Here is a 15,429-nt window from a genome sequence, read left to right on the forward strand (position 1 = left end):
CATCCGAAGGCAAATGACTGCTTTAACCTCAGGGACAAAACGGATGTCGAAGTTTTCTCAAAGTTGCAAGCATTTTGCTTGAGATGGGGTCAGAGGGCCAGAAGGAAGCTCTGTGCACTCCCTGTGCCCCACTGCCCAGTACGGAAAGTGGAGCCCCCCCCCACCCCATCTCTGCCCGACTTGAATCATAAACACAGCCCTTTTCTGAAGGGAAGGGCTTAACACAAACCAGATGCAGCAGGGACTTTCCCCCACCCCCTCCTGGCCCTAAAATTAAACGTTCAGTGCCCCCTCTGCCAAACTTCACTTGAAGGCCAAGCCTTAAAGAGCCAGCGTCTCTGGTTCTCACCCTCCCAGGCTCTCCGTCACAGCCCCTCTTCAACAAAATGTCAAGGTCCCCAAGTGGCAAGTACCAATGGGGGGGGCGGGCAGAAGTGCCCAGCACCCCTGCAGGCCAGACACAGATTCAAAAGGAGAGACCACTGGGGAAGAAGGCTGATGGCCCACCAGCAGCCCAGAGGGGACCAAAGGGGAGCCTTCCAGGAGGGGATCTTGAGCAGGGAGTCCGGCCCTGGGGGGGCCATGAGTGGGGCTTGCAGACAGAGCACAGGCAACCCACAGGGCGCCTGCCTGTGCAACAGCCCTGTCCCTGGAGACTGAGATTCCTGGAAGAGTTCACTTCCTGGACTTCAGTTTCCAGTCTTTAGAAAATGGGGTGAATCACAGGCATTTATTTAACTCTGATCTCATTCAAGGCGGTGATGACCCGGATAGAACTCAGGGGAACTGGACTCTTGCTGAGCTTTGCAGGCTTCCTGCCTGCCAGGCTGGTTGCTCCAGGGTCCTGAAAGCTCTCCTGGTCCTACAGATCCTTCCAACCTCCGCGAGGTCCGGAACAGCCACTCACCTGCCCCTCCCCCGCCATGCCCCCAGGCCATACCAGGGCCACACTTCAGCAGCCAACACTGATCAGCTTGCCCAGCACATCCTGTCTCCCCAGCGAGGTGACACATTCCCTGCTCTCAAGCTGAGGGGACCATGTCTTACCCACTCTGTCTGCTCCATGGAACCCAGCGGTGAACACACCAAAGCGCTCAGACAGGACCGTTAAATCTCACCAAGCTGCCATTCCTCCAGCAAAGGAACCAGGTGATAGCAGAAAAACATTTGGGGAGGAATGTTGTTTGGACAGAAATTTACTGACTTGCTAAAACATCTGAATCCTTTTTTTTTTTTTTTTTTTTTTTGGGTTTTTTTTTGTGTGTGTGTCTTTTTAGGGCCACACCTGCGGCATATGGAGGTTCCAAGGCTAGGGATCTAATCGGAGCTGTAGCCGCTGGCCTCTGCCAGAGCCACAGCAACGTCAGATCTGAGCCTCATCTGTGACCTACACCACAGCTCCTGTCAATGTGAGATCCTTAAGCCACTGAGCGAGGCCAGGGATCGAACCTGCAACCTCACGGTTCCTAGTCGGATTTGTTTCCTCTGCGCCACGACGGGAACGCTGCCATTTTCTCTTTTGTACGTTATCTTCCTGTTTACCCGGGTTTTACAGTTGCAACCGATCATAACATATATATTATATAAAGTTCCCCCACTTTCAACAGTCTGTGGAACATTTTATTCCTGTGTAATCTTCCTAAATGTCATTGAAAGGCTGAAAAAATGTTCCACCACCATGTGTCAGGATGGTTTGTTACATCCCCCCCCCCCCCCCAACGTTAGTGAGACATGGAAGCCTTCCCTTTGGCTCTGGTGGAGAGCACAGAGAACATTCTGAAGCATTTCTTTGTTTTAGCTGGACAGTCTCCTCAGGACACAATCCTGGGGGTGCAAGGACCTGGCCCAAATGTAAGAACATTTTCATTGCTTCTGCCGCGTCTCCAGCTTCAGCGCACTGGAGGTCCTCTTTCTTAAATCTTAGCTCTGAGGCCCACTCCTCTCTACCCATCCTCCTTGTAAGCCTAGTCCCTTATGCCATCAGTGGACCTGCTGGGGCTCCCCTGATGCCTTCCCAACCAGACCCAATGCCCCCTCATTTGTGAGGCCCCCGATCCCCTTCTACACCGTGACCCCCGTGGCGCCACATCTCCCTGGCAAAACTCCTACTAGGCAGAGAGGCTGCCAGATGGTTCCTTGACCTATAGCCCCCAGAGCCCTTGCAGTCACTAGGGAACTGACTGTAAAACAAGAGTCCCACAGGCCCTCCAGCTTCCTGTTGCCTGGCCCCCCATCTCAAGGGGACAGTTTAAGTCTGTGCCAGCAAAAACATACTGCTGCTGGCCAACCTCTAGACTGAAATGATCCAGGGTCAGAGCAATGAGGAGGCGTTCACACAGTCTAGGGCCAACCCAAACGCCTCTTTGTCAAGCTGTCTGGATAACAGCTAGAACCCAGACAACAGCCCACAGTCTGAATGTGGCTCAACTGGGAGTGCAAGGTCAGAGGTCACACTAAGGTAGGACAGGGAGGGGAGCAGGGCAAGGCAGGATACATACTGCTGAAAAGCCCTTTCTCTGCAGGAAACCAAACAACAGAGCTGCCAGGTCACTGCAGGACACAGATGTTTGTGCTCAGTGGCAGGGAGGGCCCTGAGCAGGCCCTGGGGGAATGGGGGGGGGCTGTCTGATACAGACACCCCTGGGGTGCCCAGGATGAGCAAAGTGGCTTCCACTGTTATCACCCCAATAGTGCTTTAAAGCAGCCCTGCAGAGAGCCGACTGGCCCACCCACCCACACCAAAGCCAAGGACCCTCACAGTCAGGGAAGCAAGAGCAGATTTTTTTGCCTTTCCATTCTTTCTTTTCCTCCATCAGTACTCCCCGTCTGGGTGTGGGGTCCGGAAGAGATGGTTGGCTCACATGAGCGGGAGGCTAGTGAATTTGAGGTCTAAGTCTACAAGGAGACAAAGCATCACCAGGAGGCCCGGGGGAGGGGGGGAGCGAATAGGAGCGGAAGAGGTGAGTGTGTTTAGCTGAACTCCTGCCATTCAGACTGAAGCGCCAGGGTTCCCAGGTAATCCTTTACAGAAGTCTCCACATTACCTCGAAAGTAAGGTAGGGGCTGGCTAGAAATGCAGGTTCTCGGGCCCTGAGCCTAGAATATTGAGTTCAGCAGGACTGGGCAAAGCCTCAGGAAGCTACAGTTTTCACATGACCGCTAGGCGGTCCCTGGATCACCCTGTAGGGCATATGGTCTTGGCGCCAAACTGTCCACGCAGGTGGCAGAGAGCGGACACATCCACAGGAACCTGAACACGTGCAGGGAAGTTGTGGGCCCCTGCAGTGGGTGGTTCTTTAATAAGGTATAAATAGGAGGTCCTTAATGGATACCTGCCCGCACCCCTCGTAGCAAAGGAACCTCTCCTCCACAGAGCAAAGCAAAAGGCACTGTGTCCTCCGGAGTCCCTCTCTGCCTCCCAATCACCATGAATTGTCCCTGGACCTGCCTTGACAGTTCCTTGGGTTTTCTGGGTGGGGAGAGGCAAAGAGGGTAGAGTGGCTAACAAGCCAGACAGCACAAATCAATCCCAGCCCTTCCACATGGCCGCAAGCTGGAGCCTTACAAGGCCCCAACAGGGAGCTCTATACCCAAACACCTGGAACAGCAGCTGCGACATCCAGGTGGCTTCCCCCTTTGGTGCCCCCATGGAGTCCAGAAGAGACGGTTGGCTGGCATGAGCGGGAGGCTAGTGAATTTGAGGTCTAAGACTACGAAATGTCCCAATACCAAGATTCTCTAGGGTGAATCCCAGGGCTCAAAGTTTGGATCACCCATAGCCCCCAGACCTTGGAAAACTGTCCCCATCAGCTGCACCAGATGGGCTGGTCATAGGACCAACAGCACTAGGAACCTCAAGCCTCCTCTAGGTGAAGCTCCAAGAGGGCCCTGAGAGGGCCACACATGGGTAACTAAGATGCCATCATTTAAGCATCACCTCATCTTCCCCCCGAGAGACACCAATGGGCCTCCAGCTAAGGAGCCCAAATCCCAGCCCCTCGAGGGGAAGGCCAGAGTCACAGGCGGAAGGAAGCTTCTGTGCACCACCCCCCCCACACGGAAAACTGTACCACCCTCCCGGGGTGTCCCACTCTGTGCCAAGTACCAAACATTTTGGGGATAGGGACCCATTCTGGCATTTGAAGCCACCATTTCAGCATTGAGTCAGCTCTTGGCGTTCCCAGGGGCTAAGGCCTCTGTCCTTAGTGGAGGTCAAATCATTCCACGAACAGGCCTTCTTCTTCCCATCCCAGCATCCGGGACATTCAGAGCAGACCCGTAAGTGCTCCAGTGACGCAAGTAACCCAGTGGGTTGGAGGTGCCGGCACCCCGGCCAGGAGGTCAGCCAGGGCCCGTCCAGATGAGGAAGCGGCCTCTCCTGCCTGGACGCTTCCTCGTGGACGGGAGAGCATCACCTGGACCACAGAATGTTCAGGGAAGTGAGAGCGGGGCGGAGACAGCAGGCGTGGGTTCTCATTCTCAGCGCGTCCTACTTCCCTTCAGTTTCAACGCCCTGGCTCTTCTGAAAAGCCTCACACACAGGAACCTGGGGAACGTGGTCAGGAGCCAGGGCTGGGCAGGATCTTCTCACAGAGTCCACTTCTTGTCTGCCTGTCCCGTTGGCGCTCAGCAGCCCTTAGGTCTCGCCGGGCAAGCAGTAGCTACTGAGCAATCTGCTACCTACGTTGCCAGCAAGTGGTAATATTTCACAGCTGCCTCCCAAATATTTAAACCCTGACAGTTTCCAAACCACCTTCTTAGGTATCTAGCACTAGCTTAAAATGTTAATGAGGCCTTGAGAACTTTAGAAATATGAGTCCGCAGCCAGACAGGCCAATGGCTGAGAAGATATTTGGGGTCAGAGGAAAACCAGGCGCCCCCGGCCCCTGGGCAGGTGTCACCTAAGGACAGCCATTAAGGGGGGGCTGTCCCAGCTCAAACCCCTGCCTGACAAGGGGCAACAGATTCACCACTCAAACTACACACCTCCTCGCTCTCGGATGGTGGAAGTTCAGGCATTCCTTATTTTCTTCTTTGTACCTTGCTGTATTTTCCAAATTTGCCACAATAAATATTACTTTGCTTTTTAATTAGTTTAAAAAAAAATTGTTGGAGTTCCCACTGTGGCTCAGTGATAACAAACCCAACGAGTACCCATGAGGACACAGTTCAATCCCTGGCCCCGCGCAGTGGGTTAAAGATCTGGTGCTGCCGTGAGCTGTGGTGTAGGTCACAGATGCAGCTTGGATCCACCGTTGCTGTGACTGTGGTATAGGGGGGCAGCTGCAGCTCCAATTCGACCCCTAGCCTGGGAACTTCTATACGCCACGGGTGCAGCCCCAAAAAGACAAAAAAAAAAAAAAAAAAAAAGTTAGTGGCACACCGATCTAGTCTGTCTTTTAAAAGCAAATAATTAACATATGAGAGGATTTCATCCATTGTAAACGAACTACAATAAAAAAATTTTTTTAAAAGAAATTGTCAGGGAGTTCCCATCATGGTGCAGCAGAAACGAACCTGACTAGGAACCACAAGGTTGCAGGTTTGATCCCTGACCTCACTCAGTAGGTTAAGGATCCGGCATCGCCGTGAGCTGTGGTACATGTTGCAGACACGGCTCGGATCTGGCATTGCTGTGGCTGTGGCTGTGGCCAGCAGCTGCAGCTCCAATTAGAGCCCTAGCCTGGGAACTTCCATATGCCACGGGTGCAGCCCTAAAAAGACAAAAGACCAAAAAAAACAAAAAACAAAAAAAAAAAAAAGAGAGAGAGAGAGAAATTGTCATCCTCTTTGACCAAGTAACTCAATTCCTGGATATTATCCTAAAATGCAGGAAAATGTCCACATGAAATACTTACAGAGGAATTAGCTGTGAGAACTCAAAAATGGAAACCATGAAAATGCCCAGTAACAGGAGAATTAAGGGAAGATGAAAGTCACCTGGCTGAGGAGCAGGGCCGCTGGGACAGGTCCACACCCAGACACCGCCCTGACTGCTTGGTGACAAAGAGCCTGAGGCCAGAAGTGCCCTGTTGAGATAGGGAGCAGATCCCAAAGTGCTTCCAGAGGTCAGCTTTGACCTCCATGGCCCTCCTTCTGAAAAGGTGGCATGGGCCAACTCTCGTTTTCCTAACAAAACAGCAGCTTTGGCCCTCGCGTGCCCAGCATTGAGAGCGACAGTGCCCATCTCAGAAAGGCCTCTGAACACAGGCCAGGAGTCCACCGCCCGGCCTCCGGCTCGTGTCAGGCGACCACAAGTGAGTCCCCAGGAAACACTGATGCGTATCTCTGAGGACTGAGGCCTCCCTCAGGCTGCACCTCTAGAAACAGTAGAACAAGATTTCAGTACTCAGCTCCCCGCAGAAGTGCCTCCACACAAGTGAAATTTAACATCATGCCTTTGGCTCTCGGGGGGTTGAGTTAAGAACCAATATACAAAAAAGGTCTCTGTGTGTTCCATGAAGCTAACACCGATGGCATCATCCACCCGCTGCTCTCCTAAAATGGAAAAGCCCTCGGCCTTCAGTGCTTACACAGAGAGACAAAGTCCCTCTTTCCCATGAAGTGGTACACGTCCCTTTATTAGAAAATTACTATGAAAATTCTGATTTCTTCTTTTGGTTTGGCTGCCAGGAAGCTCAAAACTAGGGTCAGTGCTGACTTAGAGAAACTAACCTCTTTTTTTATTTTTCAGTCTTTTTTTTTTCCTTTCCTAGGGCTGCACCCCTGGTATACAGAGGTTCCCAGGCTAGGGGTCGAATCCGAGCTGTAGCCGCTAGCCTACACCAGAGCCACAGCAACTTGGGATCCGAGCTGCATCTGTGACCCACACCACAGCTCACGGCAATGCCGGATCCTTAACCCACTGAGCGAGGCCAGGGATTGAACCCGCCACCTCATGGTTCGTAGTCGGATTCGTTAACCACTGTGCCACGACGGGAACTCCCCGAAACTAACCTCTTTTAACACCATTTTCTCAATTACCCCACCACCCCCACCAACCACCCCCCTGACAAAGCTCGGAATCTTCTAACTTTAACTTAAAACTCTGTCATGCCTTTGAGTGTGTTCTCCTCAAAAGCCTTTTGGAAAGAGGCAGGCAAAGTACAAATGAATATGTATTCGTGAAACCATCTCTATACTTAGATCTCTCTTTCTCCAGGGAAGGAGCATAAAGGCTGGGTGGCTATGTAAGAAAAACATCTTTGATAAAATGCCAAGTGAGGAACTATAAACACAAACTAGATCATAGAGACACTGTGATTACCACCAGCAAAATACAAGCGTGAGGATAAAAACAAAAATGGTGTCTCAAAATGGGAGTAGCTGTGTTTCGGCTCAAGGGCTCCAGGGGCCCTTTCCCTCACGCCCACGCCGGCCCCAGCGTTGTTAATCTTCTCAAATGGAAACAGAGGTCCACATGGGAAGCCAGCAGGCCAGGCGGAAGCCAGAAAAGCAGAGATCCCCTGGCCTTTCCGATTTGCATCCCTGGGCTGCCACACCAAGAGGGAGAAAACAGGCTACAGCCCCCCTCCGGGTTCTTAGGGACTGGAATTCAGTTGATGACGGTCTGCATTTTGAAGGGCCTTTTTTTTGGGTGGGGGGGACTTCAATTTGCTCTTTGCTTGGTTTTTGTTTTGTTTTTGTTTTTTTTTGCTTTTTAGGGCCACGCTTGTGGCATATGGAGGTTCCCAGGCTAGGGGTCTAATCCGAGCTGAAGCCGCCAGCCCAACCCGGAGCCACAGTAACGCCAGATCCGAGCCGTGTCTGGGACCTACACCACAGCTCACGGCAACACCAAATCCCTAACCCACTGAGTGAGGCCAGGGATCGAACCCACATCCTCATGGATACGAGTCAGATTCGTTTCTGCTGCGCCACAATGGGAACTCCTTTTTTTTTTTTTTGGCTGCACCCGCAGCATGTCAAAGTTCCCAGTCCAGGGATCAAACCCAAGACACAGCAGTGACCTGAGCCGCTGCAGTGACAATGCTGGATTCTTAACCCACTACGCCACCAGGGAACTCCTCGTAGAGTCTTGAGGAAGATGTCTGGTGCCCTGAAATCATATGTCTTTGAGATTCTCACCATCCCCTGGCAGTCGGTGGACATGTTCTGAGCACTCCCTCAGAAAAACAACAAATTCCACCAGATTGGGGGTGGGGTAGGGAAGCAGGAGCCATGAGCCCCAACCTCAGACCTCCAAGTGCCTAGATGTGATGGGCAAACTGAACCCCTCAGCCTTCCAGTGTCAGATCAAATGCCACTCTTCCGGAAGTTTTCCTCCTCCAGTCTCAGAAACCACCCCCACAGCTGACCAATTCTCAAACAGCCTGAACTTATTCCAAACCCTCAGCCCACCGGAAATCAGACCATCCTTCCAGCCCACGGGACTGCAGGCCCCAGGCCCGGCACAGGTATAGTTGGTGCCCCATCCACGTAAGTTGAGTGGCCGGCAGACAGGATGGTTCAGACCTGCCGAGCACTGTGGTTTGGCCAACTGGACAAGCGGCTTCCTCCTGTCTCTACCGGAGCCTGCCAGAATGGTGGATGGCTGCCTCCACTGCCCCCATCTCCTCTCTCACGACAACAGCTCACGTCAGGCAACCAAGTCTCAGTAGCTTAAGGAGGGGCAAAGAAAAAAAAAAGAAGAAGAAGAAGAAGGGGCAAAGGCATGGGAGTTCCCTGGCGGTCTAGTGGTTAGGACTTAGCACTTTCACCACTGCAGCCTGGGTTCAGTCCCTGGTCAGGGAACTGAGATCCCACAGCAAGCCACTGCATGCTGTGGCCCCAGAAAAAGGGAGGGGCGGGAGCAGAGGCAGGGTCTGCTGCTCAGCCCTGGATGGCAAGCAGGACTTCAAAGCAGGCTGACTCATCACCTTGCAAGTGGAGTGAGCTCATTCCCTTCCAGGGCATCCTTGGAACGGAAAACCCACAGCAGTGATGGTTCCCATGGCAACAGGCCAGCACCTCCTCCACAGCCGCCTTCCCTGGAGCACCATTCGTCTGTGCCCACAGGTCACTTAACCCGCTCCCCCCCAGCTTAAATCTTTAGAACACAGAGGAGGAGCCTGGAAGGCCCAGTGCCCCCCTTCCCTCCACACCCCTCCCACCCTGGTTTCAATTCCTCAGGTCTGCCTAAGCACATGCGAGACCAGGAAACTCACAACCTAACAGTTCATTCCTTTGGTGGCAAGTCTATTAGATATTCTGAGCTAGACTCCATCTCCACTCAATTTCCCCCAAGTCATCCTTCTCCAAGCCCTCAGCAACCCCCCAACATGGCAAGTCCAGCAGGGTCCCTGTTCCAGCCTAGAACCTTCTCTAAACAGCCAGGTTCCTTCAAATATCTCCCTGCCTTGGTTCCCACCTTCCCCAGCCTCCCCGTGGAATTATATTGATGTCTAATCCTCTCGGCTAGTGTGTCAGACAGGCCTGGGACAACTCCCCCTGTACTGTCACTCACCCCCAGGCCTCCTCCTCCCCAGCGGGTCCCCACCCCTCCTTCACTCACCCCCTTGCCCTGCCCTCCCAGAATTGGCACTCCCGGTCTCATGCCTTTGGTCACACTCTGCCTGGCCCACCTCCTCCACTTTTCACCAGCCACCTCCTTTGCCTGACTCACTCTTACATATTTTAGATTTAAATTTTAGCTCACAATCGCACCTCCTCCGGGAGGTCTTATCAATCTCCTCCAAAGTAGCCCGGGGCCTGCCTTGGGCTCCCTTCACTATACGTGCTGTCTTTGAACACACAGGAAAATGATGGTTCCTGAATCTCTCACCCACTGGCCTTATCAGAGGCAGACGTATCTGGCCCTGATTTGAAAAGAATGCATGCTTACTATTTCTTAAATCTGAGTGGCAAGCACCCAGGTACTTATTTTATTGTTCTCAGTACTCTGTACTATATTTAAATGCCATTTAAAAAAATAAAAAAATAAAAAGATGATCCACAATAAATGTGAGCTGAGTAGGTGAACGATTGCTGGCTGCCGTGCCTCTGGCCTGAGCCTGTAGGTTTGAGCAGCGCATGGATCTGCTGAACGCATCCTGCAGAAACCTTCCTCCCACCCGGAGCTGGAGCCCAATGTCACCTGGCCCAGTTATCAAGTGCAGTCAGGTCAAACCTTCAGGTGAGCCCCTGCGGCGTGCCTGGCACAGTGGTGACAAGAAGGCGAGTTTTTACCAGTGCTATTAGCATCATTTCATCTCCGCACGTCCTTTTCCACTTGAGAAGTTCCTAGCAGTTGGTCCTAGCATGCGAATCTCACTGCAAAGCAACCCAGATGGCTACATACGACAGGCAGGTTCCGCTGCTAATTGCTGAAGCTGGGTAATGGGTGCATGGAGATTCATTAGACTCTTCTCTATGCCTGTGCCTGAATTTTCCATAATAAGTGGTGGTTTTTTTTTTTCATTCATTTATGCAACTGACATTCCTTAAGTGCCTACCACATACCAGGTATCATGGGTAAAGAGAGAAGTAAGAACCCCCCCCCCACCTCTATGAACTGGTAACTTTATTAAATCCTGAATTATTTGCTATCTTAGCCCTTGCTGGCAGTTAAACCCCTAAAGGCACATACAGCAGAAAGGCAGCACAGACCTCGCTGAGGGAACAAGGAGCTAATGAGAGGCTCTGGGCCCTATGTCTCCTGGCCTGGTCTCCCCAGCCCCGCCAACTCCATCCACGCTTGACGTCTCCCCACACAAGGGGCTCTGCCTATTCAGGAAGGGGCTGCAGGAAGCCCAGGATGGACCTTGGCTGCTGCCCATCACACACTCACAGGAAGCCCGGCCAGGATCCCTGCGACTTAAAGGCAACTTCCCCTCAAAGGGCAGGACCCAAATGCCCTTCATTCTGTCATTATGCCTTTTCCTAGAGCCCACTCACTATCAGGTGCTCGGCCAGCTTTGGGGAGAGAAATAAAGGCCCACGGAGGCCCCTGACCTCAAGAGAACCATGGTATGGACTAGAAATCCTCGGACGCAAATCCTAGTTCTGCCATCTGCTAGCTGTAGGACCTTGGGTGGGTCACTAAACCTCTCTGGGCCTTAATTTTCCCATCTGTAAAATGGGGGTACCTGTACCCACCTCATAAGGTTGTTGCGAGGATATGGGTTCGTTCATGGACAGTCCCTGTCCCAGGGCTTACAAGTAAAAAGCGAAGGGCCCGGCACCCAGCATTAGAAGAGTTAGTGTGTATGGTTCTTAGAGGAGTATTACTATTATTGTTGATGATGACGTTGTTGTTGTTGACCAGGCTTCCACGGTCCCTATTAACAGGTCCCAGTGACGATGGGCACCGAGACTCTTTGAAAAGAAGGAATCACAGAGCAAGGCCAGATGCACGGGACAGGCTCCCACTGGCTTCTGGCTGCCCTGGGATCATGTGTTCTCCCCCAGAGCTTTCCTGAGCATGGCCCCAGCCACAGCCTAATGCGTAAGAGGTGCCCACGAGCCTGTAAAGGCTTTCCATCTGGCTGCTCCTCTCAGAGGAGGCCAGCAAGGCACCTTCACAGCCCACCTGGACCCAGGATGCCATAGGCAGGCCGGGAAGTGTCTCACTGATGTGGGGGTGAGGGGATTTTGTTTTGGTTTTTGAGCTGCCACTCTTGGCTCACTCTGGTCTTTAAAGGATGTGGGCACTTTAGCCCACAGACCTGGGCGGTAACCTCAGGCTGCCGGGTACCAGCCTCAGTGCACTCAGACTTCGTGGGGTTTTGATTCTCTCACCTGGAAGGAGGGCTGATGCCTCCCACCTTGTTGTGGGGATGACATACGATGGAGGCTGTGAAACAACAAGCACAGGAGCTGCAACAAAGCCCAGAAAACGCGATTCGGGTTCGATCCCTGGTTGAGCTCAGTGGTCAGGGATCTGGCATTGCCGTGAGCTGTGGTGTAGGTCACAGAGGTGGCTTGGATCCTGTGTTACTGTGGCTGTGATGCAGGCCAGCAGCTACAGCTCCGATTCAACCCCCTAGCCTGGGAACCTCCATATGCCTCAGGTGCAGCCCTAAAAAGACAACAACAACAAAAAAACAGGAAACACAACTATGGCTGTTGCAGAGGGTGGGGGCCTGGAGCACCTCCACGGACACAAACACAGCAGCAGCCCGACCCTGACGCAGCCAAGAAGGGGCCCCGCCTGGGGGGCGGCCAGCAAAGGCAGCCAGCACCCTGTACCCTCAGGAAGGCATAGAAAGCCACCCCTTCTGGGGGGGGTGTCCCAGCAGAGCTTCAATGCCAAGGCCACATCATCCTTGGGGTGCCACTGGGGAGGAAGGGAAAAGAGAACAGACAAGGAGAAGAAAGGAGAAGGGCAAAGAGAGCCATACAGGGGGCATACAATGCCCCCATCTCCACTGCTTGACACAGCGCTGGGACCTACAGCTTGTGGGGGACCAGAGACACAGCCACTTCCTGGTTCCTCAGGAATGCACGGGAATGTGTGTGTCAGGAGAGAGGTATTTGGGGCCTGCGGGGAGGGTGGAGACCCAGCTCCTTCTCTAGCGGGGGCTTCCCTCCTTCAGCCAGGGCTAACTTGCCATCATGCAGGGTGTCCTGGCAGAGAGGGGGCAGCCAGGGTGGTGGTTAGGAAAGCAGGCACCGGCCAGGCAGAACCCCATTCAAGAGCTGGGGGGTTGGAGCAAAGGATTCCATCTCGATGATCAACTGCTTCTGTAGAGTGGAGATGAAAACGTGATAGTACCAGGAGTTCCCTTCGTGGTGCAGTGGTTAACGAATCTGATTAGGAACCATGAGGTTGCAGGTTCGATCCCTGGCCTTGCTCAGTGGGTTAAGGATCCGGTGTTGCCATGAGCTGTGGTGTGGGTCGCAGACGCAGCTTGGATCCCGCATTGCTGTGGCTCTGGCGTAGGCCAGCGTCTACAGCTCCGATTAGACCCCTAGCCTGGGAACCTCCATGTGCCACAGGAAGTGGCCCTAGAAAAAAAGGCAAAAAGACAAAAAAAAAAAAAAAAAAAAAAAAAAAAAATAGAAAGAAAGAAAATGCGGTAGTGCCTAGATTTTATGGGATAGTTATGAAGATTCACTGATGTAATGCACGTCATGGGCTTAGCACAGGGCTGAGCATGTGGTACTAAGTATAAATATCAGGACCAGAACCACAGCACCACCGGCACCATCACTGGTCCCTCTGACTCATTTCATGCTCCCCTCCTCAACTGCAAAAGCCGAGGTCAGTCCCAGGAACATCTGAGCCTAAGGACAGCCATCATGCAAAGGGCCCACCTGTCTATCCATCACCACCTCCAACACAGCTGGCAGCGTGTGTGAAATTCACCTGAACCTGACCACCCACACCCCAGCCAGAAGCCCAGCAACTCCATCTGCCTTCAGAGCAGATGTCAGCAGGTGTTCTGGAGCCCACGGTTTATACGTGCCCAGAAGAGTCTTTACTAAAGCCAGCCCCACAAGGGCAATGAGTCCTCAGACAAGTCAGATCACCACTCTGGACCTCAGTCTCTTCGTCTAATGGGTGGAGGCAGGTGAAAGGAGAGATCTCTTCTGGTCAGGCATATTCTATGATTTCATTTCTTCAAACTGCTTCAAGGGAGAGAAGGACGGAGCTGGCTTCTGGGAGTATTCAAAGTGAAAAACAAGACGGCCTATTGACAACCATTCCTTGGGCAGATTCCAGGCTGAAACCCTTGCTCCGTAGCTACAGCAGGAGTTTCTCCAACCCACTGAGCCCACAGGCAGGCCGCCTCCCTCGCACAAAGGACTGATTATAAACAGTCCACCTTGCAGTGAGCAGAGGTACTCTCTTCACCCCCGGACCACACGGGGAACATCCAGGCTAGAAGGCAAGGCGAAGGAACCCATCGCCAACCCCAAACAAGACTCCCACTCTCCCTTCCCCAGGCACCTGGCTTCCCACTCAGCCACACCACAACCAGGCACTGCCAGGGTAAGAGAGGCCATGCAGGGCCCAACCCACAGAGCACTCTGGGTCCATAAAGCTCCTTCACCAGGCCTCACCCATACCCTCCCTCCCTAGAGGGTGGGAACAAATTCCTGAGAGCTGAGGACAGAGACTCCTAAAGATATGAAGCTGTGTATTAGCAGGTTATCTTCATGCCTGTGGCGTAGGCCGGCAGCTACTGCTGCAATTCGACCCCTAGCCTGGGAACTTCCATATGCCCCAGGTGCGGCCCTAAAAAGACAAAAGACAAAAAATAACAAATAGGAATTCCCGTCATGGTGCAGTGGAAACAAATCCAACTAGGAACCCTGAGGTTGCAGGTTCGATCCCTGGCCTCGCTCGGTGGGTTAAGGATCCAGCGTTTCCATGAGCTGTGGTGTAGGTCACAGACACGGCTTGGATCCTGTGTGGCTATGGCTGTGGCATAGGCCGGCGGCTACAGCTCCAATTCGACCCCTAGCCTGGGAACCTCCATGGGCCACGGCTACAGCCCTCAAAAGACAAAAGACAAAAAATAAAAAATAATTTTTAAAAAAGCACAGAATACCGGCATTAGACCTAGACCCCAGCAATCATCTCCACGTGACGATCTAAGCGAGACACTTCCAGCGGAGCATCACTGTCATCCTCCACCCAGCTCTCTAGCTTCATAGGTGAGGATCAGGTGGGACTTGTCCTGCATCACACAGGAGCCACAGAAAGCTCGCAGAGGTGGCGTCACGTCTCCCACGGCCCTGGGATGTAACACACAACCCTTCTTCCTGTTCCGAGGCAAGAGGACAGGGTCTTTTCCAGCAGCTCTCATGGCCTGACAGTGCAGAAAAAAGGGACAGCCTATCCACATCTACTCCTCTCCGAAATGCCACCAAGGTCCCCAAAAAAGGAAGCAGAAGGCAGGTGGACCCCACATCCTGTTGAGCTGGAGAGCCCAGGGTTCTGTCTGGTTCCACAGCCCCGAGAGGCTGAGCCTAAAGACAGCAGGCGCAGGCGGCTGACATCCAGTGCACGAGAGAACCCTCAGCCTGGGCCTGGAAGGAGAAGGAAAACTGAGGCCTGGGTTTTACTTCCTTTGAGGCCCCCAAACCCACACAGGAGGACCAGAAACTCCCTAAGATTTTCCAAAGGAGGGGCCTCAGCCAAATGCAACAGGGCCAGGAGTAGAGGGAATAGACAAGACGTGTCAAGCAGGGCCAGCACCTCGGGAGAGGAATCCGAAGTGGGCCACTGCCAAGAGGGGAAGAAACGCAGCTGGACTACCTAATAGGGAGCTGCAGGCCCTGCGCTGGCTCGGCCACCCCACAGTGGGACAGAGGGGAGGGGGCCGAGCAGGGTGGCGGGCTCATGCCCAGCCTGAGCATAAGGCCAGCTTCCCTGGCCTTGGGCCTCCTTTGGAGCCCAGGGCACACCTCTGCGTCCCGGGAGCCAGCTCTGGGCTCTGCTCTGGGCCCTGGAGTCAACCCTGTCCCTGGAAAGACCCT

General features: G+C 53.2%; 1 protein-coding gene and 1 long non-coding RNA gene across 7 annotated transcripts in view; both read right to left on the reverse strand.

Annotated features, from left to right (window-relative positions):
• ACTN1 (actinin alpha 1) overlaps positions 1-15,429 on the reverse strand; it is a 102,779-nt gene that overhangs the window by 71,460 nt on the left and 15,890 nt on the right.
• Positions 1,511-6,277, reverse strand: LOC146401821 (uncharacterized). Its single transcript, XR_014811041.1, has 2 exons — positions 5,384-6,277; positions 1,511-5,303 (listed from the first exon to the last, which is right to left on the reverse strand). It is a non-coding gene; the product is annotated as an uncharacterized LOC146401821 (long non-coding RNA).

This window comes from Sus scrofa, chromosome 7, assembly GCF_054392235.1.
Source record: "Sus scrofa isolate SSC_HxYL_T2T_F1_AM1 chromosome 7, Sscrofa_HxYL_maternal_Yorkshire_Landrace_v2.0, whole genome shotgun sequence".
In the NCBI taxonomy this organism is placed as follows: domain Eukaryota; kingdom Metazoa; phylum Chordata; class Mammalia; order Artiodactyla; family Suidae; genus Sus; species Sus scrofa.